The 16934-nt window shown below is 42.9% G+C and overlaps 1 long non-coding RNA gene across 2 annotated transcripts in view; it reads right to left on the bottom strand.

Moving 5' to 3' along the window:
• The window catches only part of LOC146812417 (uncharacterized), a 154903-nt gene that overhangs the window by 30968 nt on the left and 107001 nt on the right, over positions 1-16934 (bottom strand). For both annotated transcript variants that reach the window (XR_014966856.1, XR_014966857.1), the window contains exons 3-4: positions 2928-2980; positions 1948-2086 (exon numbers count right to left, since the gene is read on the bottom strand). This is a non-coding gene — a long non-coding RNA (uncharacterized LOC146812417). The remainder of the gene's footprint in view (positions 1-1947; positions 2087-2927; positions 2981-16934) is intronic.

Genomic DNA, 16934 nt, shown 5'->3' with positions numbered 1-16934 from the left:
TTTACAAGATGACAATCTCTCCTCCTTTCACTTAATGTCATACCTAAGCAACCTAACAATACCTAACCTCCTCTAACTCCTGTATTAATCCCACCAACTATGTGCTTGAGCTCACCCCTCCACTAATGATCACAACAAAACACTATTGCTTTGGTCCACCATAAAAAACTGAAATGACTGTAGAGAATGGTTTGCTTTGAGCGCACATGACTAATCCCAATATCTAAGAGTAAACTATAACACTGAACTAACCACTAACCTTGGGGTCCAGAGCAGCATGCTGCCCGGCTTAAAGCACTTCAATGCCTCGTCAGGAGTAGTAAGCAATATAAAAATGCAATGACACTTTCAATTATTCAATGTGTGCACAGAGACTGCAGTCCAGGTTGATATACAAAAAAATGGAGAGACTCCCAATCCCCTACATGTCGTCTTAATGCCTAAATTACCTGAACCTCTTTTCATGGGTACCGATTATCCAAGACTAGAATCTTTGGTTCAGGTATTTTGGAGACAGCAGGATTAATGGTGGGAAGAGGCACCCTTTCCGAGATGGAGGATACTGAATGGCCCATCCCTAAAGAGAAGAAAAGTAAGAGACAGAAAAGACTGGAAATACATAGAAATATAGTAATCTTTCTGATCAGGAAAGAGGAAGCTATATGGGAGTCCAACAGAAACTTCAAAGCGGCCGAGAGAGAAAACACACTTCTTCATGAAGCTTGGGCTAGAGCCTCAGAAACAGAAGACGTTCAGAGGTAGGTCCTCAGGTTTTCCTTTAGAGAAAAGGCTGGGAAAAGAAAGAGAAAACTATATTGGAACAAATTTATTGGGCCAGAAGATACAGTCAAGTAATGAAATACTGTAGAGAGTATATCATTTGCCATTATCGAGGAACCCATTTTCCAGGGTAGGAATGGATAAAATAGGACCTTTAATGCATGCTCAAACTGGGTATAGCGTTGTTCTAGTCATGTTAGACTCCGCAACCAGGTATCCCGAGGCTGTTCCCTTGCATCAACCTAATACTACCCAAATAGCCAAAGTCATGGAAAAGATATTCTCAAGGGTGGAGTTCTTTAGAGAAATACTCGTAGACAAGGGAAGCCCTTTTACCTTTAAATGATGAGACAAGTGTGTGAACAACTAAGGATACAACTGATTATGACATCAGCATACCACCCTCAGACGGATGGCCTGGTGGAAGGCTATAGTGCCACTCTAAAAATCACCCTAAAAAACTACTTTAGATGGAAATCAGAAAATAGGACCAGATGCTTCCCATAGCTTTATTTGCTTTATGATGCAAAGAACAAAGCAGTATGGGTTATTCTCCATATGAGTTGCTGTTTGATAGACAACCCCGGACCTTACTGGATATAGCCAGAGAGGTGTGGGAAAAAGAAAGGGATGCATCCAAAACTATTCTAGAATATGTAAGCCACCTAAAAACCTGCTTGAGGGACATGAGAGAGATTACGAAGCAGAGTTTAGCACAACATCAAAACACACAGAAAGAACATAATGACAAGGAGAATAAGCTAAGAACCTTTTCACTGGAAGACTACGTCTTAATATTGTTACCCACAACGGAAAATAAAAATGCTGAGCCGATGGCAGGGCCCGTAGAAAATAATGGAAAATGTAACCGCAGCAATCTATAGGCTTGAGGTTCATAAGGTGAGAAAAGAAACACAAATGTACCCCATAAAACTGCTGAAAAAAATGGCTGGGCCACTCAATTCACTAAATGTAGGAGGGGTAGAAGCAACTAAGGAAAATGTACAGTGTATTGATCCAGATCTGAGTGTTGTTAAGTGACAAGAGCTATCTGTTTAATGTCCTATCCTGGGATATGTTAGTCAACTCCAGGCTGCAATCATATTATTCAACATTCCATAAGCACAGAGAACAGGAGGAAAATAAGGTTAAAACCATACCCCATACCAGAAGCAAGACGTAATGCAATAGAAGAGGAAGCACAGAATGTTATAGTTGGGTCTGACTGAACCATCAGTGAGCAGGTGTAATTCTCTACTGTTTTAGTCCCGAAGCTGGATGGTACAATCTGCTTCTACATAGACTTCTGGAAGGTAAACGAAATATCTACATTAGGCACGTACCCAATTCCTTGTATTGATGAGATGATAGAAAGGTTAGTACAAGAACAATATATCAGCACCCTCGATGTGTGTAAGGGCTAATGGCAAATCCCCTTGAATCCAAGCAACAGACAGAGAAAATTGTGTTTTCTACACCAGGCGGCCTATACCAATTTACCCTATTAGCCTTTGGCCATCATGGTGCTCCAGACACTTTTCAAAGAATGATGAATACCCTACTCCAACTCCAAAGCCAATAAGCCTCACCTTAAATAGATGACATATTCATTCACAGCAGGTCATGGTAAGAAATATGGACTAGTTAAAAACAGTCCTACATACCATACACAAAGTGGGGCTTAAAGTAAACCCAAAGAAAAGCCATTTAGCATCAAAGCAGGTTGTCAAATACCTTGGGTATTTGCTGAAGAAGGGAGAGATACAATCCCAAGCAGAAAGAGTAGTGGCCATCATTCAGGTCCCATCCCCCAAACAAAAATACTTAAGGATGTTTCTTGGTCTTATGGGATATTATCGCAAACTTATCCCAAAATTCTCACAGTGGGCTACACCTTTAAACGATCTGTTGTCAAAAACCTAAGAAGCAGAAAGAGAGTTACTCTCTTGTGATGCCTTAAGGCATATTTAACATCTGATCCGGTGATACAGTCTCCTTGAAATCGATGTACCCGGGGTGGGCCTAGGAGCTAAGAGAGCAAACAAATGTAGATTTATTCTCACAATGCCCCAAGGATTAGATTTTTCAAGGTAAGAATTTAAGAGCGGGGAGATGTGAAGGAGTCGTAGGTAGAAAAAGACCCTTACCTGGTCCAGAGGGTATCAGTCCCATGGCGGCAGCACTGGATCGGACATGTAACCTAGAAAGAAAAGAAGGACACTAGTTTGACAAGGAGGAGGGGAGAGGGCGTTGATGGAGAGAGGAGTGGAAACTAAAGAGTGAGTCGTACATACAGGAAGAGGGTGGAGAGTAGGAGACAACCGTCTGCAAGGAGGCGGAGGAGAGAGACAAATGAGGAGACAGATGGAGGACAGCGGATAGCAGATGAACAATGGAGTCGCCAGAAACAGTAATCCTGCAAGGCAGCAAAGAGGAAGATTGTGGCAAGCCAAGTGCAAGAGGGTTGAAGGAGAAGGACACACCCACAGACGGAGCAGACGATGAGGAGAGTGGAGAGGAGGACGGATGGTCGGAGGACTGGTGGATAGCCCTAGTGGATGTGGATTCGCCCTCCACAACCTAGGAGAGTTGTGGCTGCCTAGGAGAGTGATGTCATGATCCCCTCCTGCTCCCTCTCTGTCACAACCCATTTTTGCCTCCCCTGCATAGTGGTCAAGCTCACAGGGCTCATGCTGCTTTACTCTTATGATGCCCTATGGCAAGCTATGATATCATGACTGATGGCTTCCCAGCATCCTCTTGACTGATGCTCCCTCAACACCCTCGTGACTGATGTTTCCCCAGCATCTTCATGACCGTTGTTACCCCAGTACCCTTATAACTGATATTCCCCCAAACACATTCACGACTGATGTTTCCCCAGCATACTCATGACCGATGTTTCCCCAGAAATCTCATGACCGATGTTCCCCCAGTACCCTTAATGACTGATGATCCCCCAGCATCCTCATGACCGATTCTTCCCCAGCACCCATAATTTCCATTACGCTTGAACACCTGCAAGCGTTCCCCAAGTCCCATGACCCAATGGTTTATCTGAGCTCGCTTGTCCTAGGGCCTTTGTGTGGATTTCCATTTAATTCCTGCAAGCTTCCCCCAGAATCCTGTGAGCCAATGGTGTTGTTTTCCATTATGCACGTCGAGCAAAAATGATACATTTGTTTTCTGTTATGTGGTTCCAATCAACAAGTTGCACCTGCCCATTCTGTAAGGTCAAAGACAGTGTACTAACACGTTTTTTCCCCAAGGTTCCAGAACCTGCCAGACGGCCTGTGCCCCACGTACCTCACGTGATCTAGCTACATTCACTGAGCCTTCGAGAGGGTATATAAACCCCTCTAAAACTCGAATCGTGGGTTAGACTTGCTCCGTGCGGAACAAGCTTCACCCTTTCCACTCATCTGAAGAATCTTGACAGAACTAAGAAAGATCCAGTCTCCTTAAAGTCCATTCGAACCAGTGCTTCCAGTGGCACCCGCTCCCTTGACGTCTTCCTCCTCGCTCCCTCCTGCACAGCTACGCTGAACCCCCTGTGACTCCCTGAGTCAAAGCCTCAAGATCTTCTTCCAACTTCAGTCAAGTGGAAGAACTAGGCTACGTACTGTATATCAGGTTAGCGCACACTAAACCTCCTACTGTAGTAAACAGGATGAAATATCCCTGTCTTCAAAGACTATAGACTTTACCTCCATGTCCTCTCTGTGAATTACTGCAGCGCTTCTTGTGTGTTATCCTCCAAACTATTCCTACAACCTTGATGCTAGAACTGTCACCGTGCAAGGATTAAAAAAAACTTTAGTCCTGTGTTTCTCTGATGAACAGTAATGCCAAAAAAAAAGCGCTTCCGAGTCTTTGATATATGCATCAACCTTGTACCCCACCCTGAGTTTCAGTTGTATCCCTAGGAGGGCAAGTAACTCCAACCTTTGTCCTGAGTGTATCCCTAGGAGTGCAAGTAACTCCAATCTTTGCTCTGAGAGTATCCTTAGGAGTGCATGTTCATTGTATATAAAGATTTGTTAGTGTACTGATGGTAACTTCCTCCTCTTGTTATTTCCACTGCATTGTGTCATCTCAAAGCCAGAGGTTCTGATCCAGTGCACATCTACCTTGCAAACATAGAGGGTCTCAGAAGTGATAAATCCTGTAATGCAGTGTCGCACAGCCGCTGAGCAGATCCAGTACCGCAAGTCTCTCTTTTCTTATTTTATTTCAACCTCCCTTACCTCTCCAGGACTGTGTGAGATCTAAGGTTATGGTCCATGGCTTGCATTATCCTCGGGTGGGATAGGAGATCCAACATCAGCTCCAGTTTCATCTCTGCTGTCGGAACCAGGTGAGCGCATCACAAGTGATGAAGAGCCAAACTCCAAATGCATATGGGGACACCTGCACTCGGACTTTTCTTTTGTTCGCTGGGATTTTCTCTTCTATCTAATTTATGTTGCTTGCCTTAATGTTTCAAGGGTGAATGGAAAACCTGAATGGGACATGAAATGGGGTGTGTTGTAAACCCAATGGATATAATTCAAGATGAGGGAGATTAAGCCATCTCAAGAGACCTAATTTGAACCAGAAAGTGTGACAACCCTGAGAGTAAGGGCCGTATCGAGGCGAAACCAAGGGTGAGTATTGGTGAAGAGATTGTTTTTCTCCACTACCCAGAATATTAAATAAACAGAATAAAGGGGGATAACCAAAAGAAAAGGCACCCCATCCACCCAGAATAAATAAGGAAGACTTGTGGGATGTCATTTTCTTTTACTCACTGGGCATCCTTCCCTTTTCTGAGGAAACTGGTGGCATAATCCAGCCAAATATGGGAACAGAAGAAATTATTATTATTAGAAATCCAACTTGGCTTCCTGAACATCCCACTCATCTCCCCATCCCCCCAGTTCAAGATGACTTCCAAAGATTGTATATTCCTCTTCTGTAATCTCCCTTACATCTGTGCTTTGTGTTCACATTCAATTGAGTTTGGCAAGAGAGCCATCATTAGTAAATCAGACAAGCCTACCAAGCATTATTTTCGCCCATCCCTCCACAGGGACATCTTAATGGGTTCTGAATCACAGCTACATCTGCCCTCCTTTGCAAACTTTAGGATTAAATCTTTTTATTTAGTTTTGCCAGAGGATAGGAAACTACACATACGTTGCCTACATGTGCTGGCTAGCTAGTGAGTCAAATAAAATAACTTCAACCGTTATCAATTAAATCACCACCTGGCTCCCAGTTCCACGCATACCATCCCACTGACAGCATCACTTACTTCTGTCTAGGATACCTATAGTTCAGGTCTATGTTCAGGCAATTCATGCTGTTCTTTTTCTCTTGGTATATGAAAAAACAGTCACAGTGGAACAATTTAGCTTAATTAGAACACAGGTTTGTGAATATAAACTTAAATTGAGTTATGACAACACCTTATTGAGATACACAAATGACTTCATTTAATCGTATTGAGCATAGAAAAAGGTCAACATATCAACCTATTAGACAGACAAACGCATGTCAAAATCATCATTTTCAATTACTAAGGGTGTAAGTGAAGTGAAAAGTGCAACATAAATCGGGATAAGTGCAGACGATGTGAAGGGGAAGGTCGTGTATTTAAGAACATCCAAAATAAATTTGAAGACCTAACCTGCCACTCGAATGGCAATAACACAAATGCAATAACATAAGCAAGAAAAGCAGTTGTAAAATCACTGTCAGTCTCGTGTATTGAACAAAGGGAAAAGTCGTCGACGTTTCGACCCCTAATCGAGCCAGCAATTAGGAAATCTTGGAAGCGGGGTCTTCTTCAGGACCAGTGGGGGGTAGAGAAGATGGACTTACACCTAGGGATAATGAGTAGTATTAATACGGTGTGTCTATGGGATCATTAATTGTCATTAGGTAAAAATGAGATATTATTTACCAACAACAGCAGGGAAGACTCATGCTGGACTATTTGTAGAATGGGCCCGAACGGCTCCTAAAACAAAACAGAAAGACGGAACAGGAGGAGAATGCACATCTGTGAGGGGTCTCAATTGAGGCCTACTGGTCAAACCAAGATGGTGTATTACTCACCATTCAATGTTGAAAAACCGGTGCTATTGATGGCAATATTCTTATCGGTATATGATGAATCTGAATAGGCAGTGGTTCAAACGTAACCAAAGCTGGGGGGGCAAAAACATAAATTTCAAATCTCACAACCGGGTTTGGAAATGTACCTAAACCAATTATGGTATAAACATCAAAGGGACCCACACAAGTAAAGAAAATTATTTAAAAAAAACAAAACAAATTGGCGGCAAATGTATCTAAAAAGGAGTCACCGTGAGGAGACACCAAGGGTAAGTTAGAGTATGGCCAACGCTGCGGGGTCTTAAGAGTTTAAATCCGCTATAGTAGGAAATCACCCAGCGTGCTACAGAATTAACATGTAACCCGCCTCCGCCTCTAAAGGCCCGGAATCCAGACAGTTGATATGAGGCAGGCGAAAGCCCAAGGCGGCGTTAACATCAGAAAACCAAAGATAGGAGATTTGTCTCGCAGCGTGTTACGAAATTAAAGTGTAAAACGCCTAACGGCTCTTAAAGCCCGGAATCTAGTTACATATGGCGGTTATTACAACTAAACCCAACACAGAGATGTGACTCGCAACGGGAGATTACCAAATGGAGAGGTGAAGAGGAGCAACACTTAATCTCTTAGTGGGGCAAAGGCAAGTGAGTGGCGCGGTGAGATACAATCTCCAGGAAAGCGCGCGCTTACTTCGCGGTGTGACATACCTCCCAGGCAGCGTCAACAACATCTGACAGCTAACCCTGGGAGGTGTCACGTGGCCCTTTAAGTAGCTGACAAAAGCAAGTACGTCAGCGATAAGCGCGTGACGCGCTCATTGGACAGGGGCAGGGGGTGTGTCTGTATCAGCACAGCTGACAACTAAGATGCTGTAAAACTGAAAGTGTTATCACACGAGCGGCAAACAAAGTTCCATAGCGCGCGAAGGGCACTTGAATATGTGAATTGAAACTGCTGTCAAACAGCTTACAATCTAAGTATCTTGTTCATAACATTGAGGCATAGTAATTTCAATAATGTACGTGAATGCAAAGATAGGTAATGCCACTTTGTCAAATATACGTCAACTTGGAAACCATAAATATGAAAACCAATTCATAAAACAGCATATAAAATGGAGGCGAGCATTTAAGCATCATGTTTGAAATGTATACACAGAGGTAATGACCTGACTGCAAAGGCAGCTTACATTCTGATGCAGAGATAAACTGCCCTCAACGAATTAACAATAAATATCTAGATAGAGTTTAGCTCAGATTTTAAAAAACGGGATCAAGGCAATAGTAGGCCTGAAAGGACGGAGATAGTGTATCATGTAACGAAAATCCATAAAGAGTATATATGGTCGAGATTACCCCAAATTTAAGGCTAGGTGTTATTCAACAGGGATAATTGTGCATATGTAGCGTCAAGTTCGTTAAGGCCATTAAGGACAGAATCAAACCTGTCCATCCATTTGCATTCACGGGTGTTGAGGATTGCTCCCAGGTCGCCTCCCCTGATACCCAAAGTGATGGCCTCAAGAACTAGCCATTTCATCGATTCAGGGGGATGGTTAGATGCTAAGAAATGTTCAACCATGGGGGCCCCCGTGGTATTGCATCTTATTCTGCTACAATGTTGTAGGATGCGGCACTTGATCCTCTGAGTGGTCTGACCTACGTATATCTTGTTGCAGGGACAGACAATCGCGTAAATGACATTCTTAGTGTTGCAGTTTGTCAATGTCTTTAGGGGCACCGTGCAATTATTATATTGAAACACTTTAGTTTCAATAGTAAGATTGCACGCTTTGCATTGTCCACATTTGACATGGCCTACTGGTGCCGGTAGTTGCCACATTGATTCGATTGTTGGCTTAGGAGGTATGTCCAGAAAGGACTTTACCACTTGATCACGGACATTTCTGCCCTTCTTGAAGGAGTGCATGGGTGGTTCAGGAAGATGTAGTTCCGATGATACCAAATGCCAGTGTTTGTTTATGATATGCCGAATTTCGTTGCTCCTGGTGCTGAAGGTGGTAACGCATATTAGCCTGTTGAGGTCCTCAACACGATTCTTTGGAGTTAGAAGCATGTCCCTGTGATTGAACCACGCTCTCTTGCGGGCCCTCTTAACCAACCGTCTGGGGTAGCCACGCTCAATTAGTCTAACAATCAGATCATCAGATTCATTGAAGAAATCCTCCTTCCGTGTACAATTTCTCCTGATCCTCAGGAACTGGCCAAAGGGCAGATTATCACGCAGGCCTCTTGGATGGTGACTCCCATATCTGAGTAGCGTGTTTCTCTCAGTAGGCTTTCGGTAAAGGGTCGTGTATAGGCACTCATCCGCGGTTTTGATAGAGATATCCAAAAAGTCAATGGTGGACTTGTCTTTGTGAATAGTAAACTGGATGTCGCCTGTTCTCTCATTGAGCCATTTGAAAAAATTGTTGAGTTCTGAATCACTGCCTGTCCAAATCATGAGGACATCATCGATGTAACGCTTCCAGTATGCAACTTGCCTATTAAATGGATTTGTAATGTTGTTCACAAAAGTCTGCTCAAAATCGTCCATGTACAGGATCGCCAGGTCCGGTGCAAAGCTGGCCCCCATCGCAACACCTTTAGTCTGCATGAAATACTCATTCTGGAAGAGAAAAAAGTTTTGTGTCATCGCTATAGTGAGTAACTGAATTATGAACTCGGATGGAACATGTGTGGGTTGTGTTCTAGTGTCCAAATATTTTGACATCACATCTAGAGCATGTTGCTGTGGGATGCTGGTATATAGTGACACAATATCCAGCGTGACAAGGACCTGGGTATCTGGATTGAAAGACATACCATCAATTAAATTGATGACCTGCATCGTGTCTCGTACATATGACCTGGTTTGTTCAGCCAAAGGTTTTAGAAAGAAATCCACGTATTTACACAGTGGTTCAAGAATAGACCCACATCCAGAAACTATGGGGCGCCCAGGTGGTCGTTGTTGATTCTTATGAACTTTAGGTAAGGTGTAAATCGTTGGAATGCGAGGGTGAGTCTGGTTCAGGTAGGCGAATTCCAAATTCGAGAGGAAACCTTGGGCAAGGCCATCTTGAGTTGTCCGCAAAATCATGCTGCTGATTTTCTTGGAGGGATTGGAATTTAATCTGGTGTAACTAACACCGTCATTCAGTTGAGAGTAAATCTCGTCCTTGTAATCCTCCACATTCTGAAGCACAATGGCACCACCCTTGTCAGCAGGTTTGATGACAATGGAGCGATTGTTTTTGAGGTTCTTAAGGGCTTTCCTTTCACCACTGGTAACGTTATGCGTTACATATTTCTTGATGGAACACGTGTTGAGGGCCTCCTTGAGCACAATACTCTCATAAGTTAACAGCCGATGTGAAACCATTTGTGAGGTTGGAGTAAATGAGGATGGAGTCCGGAGTCCAGTACAAGATGTCGTAGATTGACTTGGGGACTGACGGAAGAAATAGCGTAACCTCATCTTACGAAAGAAACGGTGTAATTCAGTTTGCAGATTAAATTTATTAGGGTATGCGGTGGGGACGTACGATAGCCCTTTACTGAGAACCTTATGTTCATCATTAGTCAATACATGATTGGACAAATTCATAATAGGGTCCTTGATGGTGCTCACCAGCGATTCTTTTTCTCTTAGCATCTGATGTGCCCGTCTCCTTCAGTAATTCCTACATTATGATAAGACATGTAGATACTTAGGGCAGGTGTTTTTCCTGAATGTTTTGGCTAGATATCACAGTATCTGTGCCCAGTCTTCCTCAAACACAGAAGGATTTATCCTCAAACACAGAGGACTTTGGAAGGACTCAAATGATTTTATTCCATTTTCATCAAACATCAGTCACAGTATTTTGCAACCATGTGAGCATATAGATATTTATCCATTCCCTGTGATAAATCTGAAATTAGCACCAAATGCCAACGGCTTTGGAAAAGTGGGCAGATTGTGTGCTACTTCTGCCTTATCTCCTTCCCATAGATTAGCGTTAGTCACTGGTGATGAGTAAAGATCACAAGATCTAAGCTCTCTCCTAACCCAAGCTACTGCTTTTATACTTGTCCCCTCTATGGTCTGATCAATAAAGTGCCAATGCTTCTCTGACTCCTTTTGTTCCCTCTCAACCATATAGCACAGTTGAGCTACTTGGTAATATCAAGTAATATCAGGGGCTCCCGGTTCTTCCTCACCTGGTTGCTTTTGCATCAATGATCTTGATAATTGCTTCTTCTTATCCACCTGTATCAAATTGTCTATCATCTGTTGGCGCCTTAGGAGTTTGAAGAGGTAGTGTTTTGAAGATATATATATTTTAGAAAGCGACGTCATTACAACTGTGTTATGTCTTATTGATTACTTAATTTAGTATCTCATCTTCTGATTTACTTAGCAATTTGGAAGTAACTTACCACAAACTGTTGCTATTTTAATACATCAAGATAATCCTCCCATGTGCCAATTTTACAGGTCCTGCTTTAGAGATTTCACCTCATCATTGTAATTAACTGTACCTGTTTTCGGATGCTATTTGAATCGTCAAGTAAGTGAATTGGTGTTTTGCCCACTGAAAGGGAATATCCTGCCGGATAAGCACCACCTTTTTTCTCATGGTGTAAAGGTTTAAGATTTGAAATTTGGTTAGGATCTAGTGTGGTCAGAGAGTGCCTTGGGGGAGTCAATGTGACCCTTATGTCATCTTCATACATCGCCACTTTATGCTCCTCTCTTCCTACCTTCACCAATTTTATTTGCTCATATTCTGTCTGATCCCGCCCTCTCCCTTCCCTGTCCGGGACTCTACAGTGGAGGCAAAGAGCATGAGGGTAAGCAGAAAGCCCTGTCTGGTATTCCTTTCAAAACCAAATCTTCCGGAGCTAGTGTTTTTCACAAGGACCATTGTTGTTCTATTGTACCCACTGATGACCCAGCCTTTGAACCTGTCACCGAATCCAAAAGCAGCGTGTTCAAGAAGGAGCCAATTGACCCCATCAAACACTTCTCTGTAACTAATGTTATCATGAGCACTCCCTCTCAGATTCTGTGTACCTTATCTATGATATGCAGCAGTTTCATTGGGTTCTCTCCACATCTCTGCCCAGCACAAAGCCAGATTGGTCTGACTCTAGGAGACCCGGCACTTATCGAGCACTGCTCGCCACTTGACTGGGGCATTAAGACCCCGCACATTAAGATTATTATGTTTAATGTTGCCACCATGATGTGGTGTTAATGTCTTTGTGCCCACTTCCTCCCTGTGTTCTGTTGTGGTGATTGCCATGCGTGGTTCTCCACTTATCCTGGCGTTTTGTGTTCCCTACTCTGCATAACACTGAAAATTGAACAAAGAACGTTCTCAAACGTAAGTAGTGGACTCTTCTCTAGGAGACTATCCTCCTAGCCTTCTTAATGTCATCCAAATGCCCCATTCTTAGGTCCCTCTTGAGGTCCATTTACTTTCACTCCCCTTGCCCTTTCCTATGCTCCTCTCATTCTCTATGGCCAGCCTTAATATCTATTAAGCCCCAACCATGTATAAGTCAACCGCACTAAATTCTGGTCCAAACTGCACAGATGGGGGCTGCCACAGCCCTTGTTAAATTTGCTAATAAACTTGCCCACAGACACATGCCTGCAGGTGAAGTTGGGTGATGGAACTTCCCTGTTGAGGCGCATCCCTACAAAAAAAGGACTGAAACAAGGTTGCGTCTTAGCACTGACTCTCTTCAACTTATATACAGCTGACTTAGTACAACTCCTGATCAGCTGCAACTCACACGCCCCAAAACTAAGAGACATTTTGATACCCTGCCCCTTGTATGCGGATGACATAGTCCTGATAAGTAAAACAAAAGTAGGACTACAATGTCTCCTAAACAATCAACTTGGATAAAATGAGAACCATGATAATCAGGAAAAAAAGGAGACAAACTGGAGCCTGGTTTTGGGGAGAACCTAAAATTGAGGATACAGCGGAATATAAATATTTGGGTGTGAAGTTGGATAGCGGGGGTCGCTTCGCAACACAGAAGAACAGCATTAGGCACAAAGGCCTAACACTGGCTTCCACTCTAAAAACACTAAATTCAAAGTTGAGAGGACCACCGATCCTCCCTTTGATTGAGGTAGTTCGGGCAAAGCAGCTGCCAACAAACACCTATGGCAGCAAAGCTCAGAAAGGCAGAGACGCTAAAATACTTGACACCGTAGTAACAACCGTATATAGGGTCATCTTTGGGTTGCCCAAACACACCTCGCCAGCGCGAATTTGGTGTTCAAAAACAAACAGTTGCAAGGCAAGGAGCATTCATCATTGCATGGGACAAAGTACGAAAAGCTCCACATGGTACATTAAATGAACAGCTATGGAAGGAGATAGAACAACATACCAAATCACCTGCCGCGGAATATCTTTATAGCAGTATAAATGGGTTGGGCCTATGTCAGCTTTGGGAAACATCAACAACCACTACTACTTTAAAAAAACTAGTGTGGAAAACAGTGAAACATCTTTCCTTGTTGGAGGACAAGGCCACAATGACAAAAAGGGCCCATGTCTGGATGACATTAAAGATATATACGGAGTCAGCCACCCAAGCCTATTTCAATGTATGACAAAAAAATAAAAATTGCTTTCATAAAGTACAGATTGGGGTTGTTACCCTGCATTTAACATCTTCCACCCTGGTTAAGAGAGAAAGCGGGCACAGTGTGCTGCTTATGTGGTTCGAGAAATAATGGACAACAGTTCTCAACTGGTATGATTAAACAGGACAATTATAAATGCATGTACATGACATTAGCAAGGAAGAGAAAGGGAGACTCGGGCAAAACAATCAATTTGAAAAATGCACTAGGCATCAAATGTTTATATTCATAAGAATGAAATAAGGCAATTAACAGTTGTAGCAGCACTGTAGGCAACAATTGCAAGTAGACACAACCTAAATTGGATTTGGTGCTGAATGTGTAAGTGACACACAAAGTGGCGATGCAAGTGACAATTGTGTAATCAGTGGAAAACGGCGCAACAAAACAATAGTTACAGAATATATACAGTGAGAGTATTATGGTTCAAGTAGTGAATGAAATAAGTTTTTGCACTAAAGGAAATCATTTAGGAAGAACCATAATAGAGACAATGCGCTATTATTTGCGCTGAACGGTCGACGGCGCTTCGATCCTCTGATTCAGGATCATCTTCAGGACCGGATTGTTGAGTTAAAAGATGGTGCTGTATTGGCAAAAAAAAGAGAACTAGATGTGCCAGCAAGGGGTGGATCGCGTCAATTAGAACAAATCTGGGAGGAGAGGCGAAGGAAGCATCAGGAATCCAAATTGGTAGGGACTGTCTCGTCGAAGATCGAGTGGTCTGTGAAAAAACTGCTGAGTCAGGGGTAGAACATCGGCGGGAAGGGAGGTGAAATAATCCTCAGGGATCCGTGGTGTTAATCGGTGGAAGGTCCTGGGTTGCAGGGTGGATTGAATCCTGGTGGCAACGAGGGCGTGGGAGAAGCAGATCCTCGTTCGGCGTTTGAATCGGTTCAGCATCAGAAGATCTGCTGCGTGTATTGTGCTCCTGCAAAAAACTGCTTAAAGAACTAAAACAACTGTTGAAGCGACACTTTAATCAGCGGGGGATTTGCACCAGGAGGCAAGCTCTACTGACATGTTTTTCACTGAGCGATCCACAACTGAATTGCAGCCTAGTGAAGTATCTGAAACTGCGATAGTAAAATGCCTGAAATGGAGACATAAGGAATCTATGCAGGGAACACATGGGCAAATGTTCTGAGGCACACTCGAGAAATTCCCCTCAAAGAAATGAACTCTTAGATCTGAAGTACGCGGTGGTCGGACAGTACAGTACCTGAGGGCATGCCACACAGAGTCGGTAGTTTTTTAAAAGGGGCAGGTCGCCAAGGTTAGAAGGGCTTGTCAATGGTCGACAGAAAGTTTGTTTGGATGGTCCGGAATGCTCGGGCAGCAATTGGACAGAAATTATACACTTCGTTGTTAAAGATGCTTAATTTTAGAATTTTTTTTATAAAGCTTTTAAACTTAATAACTATGAAGGATTGTGTTGTAAATGTATATAATTGTGTTCTTTTTTTGATCATGTTGGCATTTTGCAACGGTTTGAATTAACTATGCAAATAAACGTATACCTTAACTTATACCAACCATGTGAATTATGTACTTCTGCATCTTATGCTCTAGTTACCGTTGTATCACGCATCGCTCTTGCCAAGCCCCTTCTCCTCGGCTCCTACTGTCTGCAGTTCACCTTTGTATGGGCTATGTTGTTCCCCGTACATGTATACCTGATTGGGCCAAACTGTTTGATCTCTCGTTGCACAGTTTTCCATTGTTCTTCTTTCGGTTTCTAGGTGGGGGGAGAATCTATGTGTGTTTAATTCCTTCTTTTCAAAGCAGCATTCACTTCCTGGATTCCTAATATATGTTTGGTTTCTCTCAGCCACTTAAGCTGGTTCTGCTGGTAAATCCAGGTAAAAATCAGCTGAAATGGGTTCTGTTGAGTGGAATTCTGTATATGTCATTTTCATACGTGTCTTTAGTGGAATGTAGAATATTGTGTTGCTAGGTGAGCTTTTAGAATGATACGGACTTGAAAATGATCTTGAGCTAACTGGTGCTGGAGGTGCTCTCTTCTCCTCACTGGTGGGTTTTTATATGTTTATACTTAATAAACATCTACTCCAAATCTTCGAGAAGGACTCATCATTACATTGGCGACGACTGGGATTACTCCCACTGTGAAGAAAGAACCAGAGACAGACTCTCTACATATCGTAGATTTAGCGGAAAGGTTTTTTATTGGCTCTTTAGCCGCTTTCACGGATTACGCTACAAGAACCGCTGCAGTTTTCTAGTCAGTTATCAACAGTTAAGGTATTGTTCTTACCATAATCTTTGGCTGTGACGGTCGGCAGTTGGAGTGGCTTCTTGCGCGCGAGCTTTGATGACTGACTCGTGCCGTCTATGCTGTACATGCACGTGAGGGATGTTTTATAACCACGTCAATACTTGCAAGGCTCGTGCTGCTTTTGTTTCTGCTGCTGTCCAACTCACGTGACGTCACCTCAACAAGGTTGAATTCCTCTTGGAAATAAAAACACCACGTCTGTGACCTAGTACATGGCCATTTTTAATTGGTCTATTTCTCGCTCATATCTGATTTCCTGCAGCAACTCATTATGCAACTTAACACGCAGTGTATCAGTGATACACACAGTTCAAATCTTTCACGGAGCAATTTATAATTTCTACATTTATGCTGCATACGGCGGCCAACTATTTCAAGGTAATTTACACTTAGGAGTACACACAATTGGATTGTGTGTGTATTATTTAATACAAGTGATGCGCACACTTCATCCTTAGTGCGTGTTTGTACCAGTGATGCGCGCACCTTGAAAATATACTTATATTTGACTTTTAACTTGTATTCTAGGTGTATTATACGTAGGAACTTTACATATCCAAAATTTATAATTTACTAACCGGTTTTATTTCAGTCAAACTGTCATGGCTACCTCACAAGTATAGACACAGAAAGTATGCTGTTCCTAATTACGAGACAAGGGAAAACTAGGGTACCAGTTTGGCGTGGTCATAAGATGTAGGAGGATGGGGATTCCTCCTCTTGGAATTTGGGGCCCTCACACACCTGGCTGGGTGTCATGCTTCCACATAGGGCTGCTCCTCGTCAGGTCGGTGTGGCAATACCTGACGGGCTCCCTATGAGAGGCTCTTTGGCGGAGATATTTTATTCCAAATTGCCGTTTGGTGCCTTGTGGGTGAGGGGCCTAACCAGTGTAGATGAGTAAGTGGAGGTGTGTAACCTGAAGGAAGTTTAAAACAGGTTTGGAAGTACCAACGAAAACAAATTTAATCAATAGGTCTCCCACCCTGATTAAAAGAAACAAAGGCGCATGTCTGAAGTTATGTCTCGGGTAGGACGCTCTATTGTGTGGTCAACATGTTTCTCACCTAGTAGTCAATCAATCTGGTGG

The sequence above is a fragment of the Triturus cristatus genome, chromosome 7, assembly GCF_964204655.1.
Source record: "Triturus cristatus chromosome 7, aTriCri1.1, whole genome shotgun sequence".
NCBI lineage: Eukaryota > Metazoa > Chordata > Amphibia > Caudata > Salamandridae > Triturus > Triturus cristatus.
This window is presented reverse-complemented; position numbering and strand designations above follow the sequence as displayed.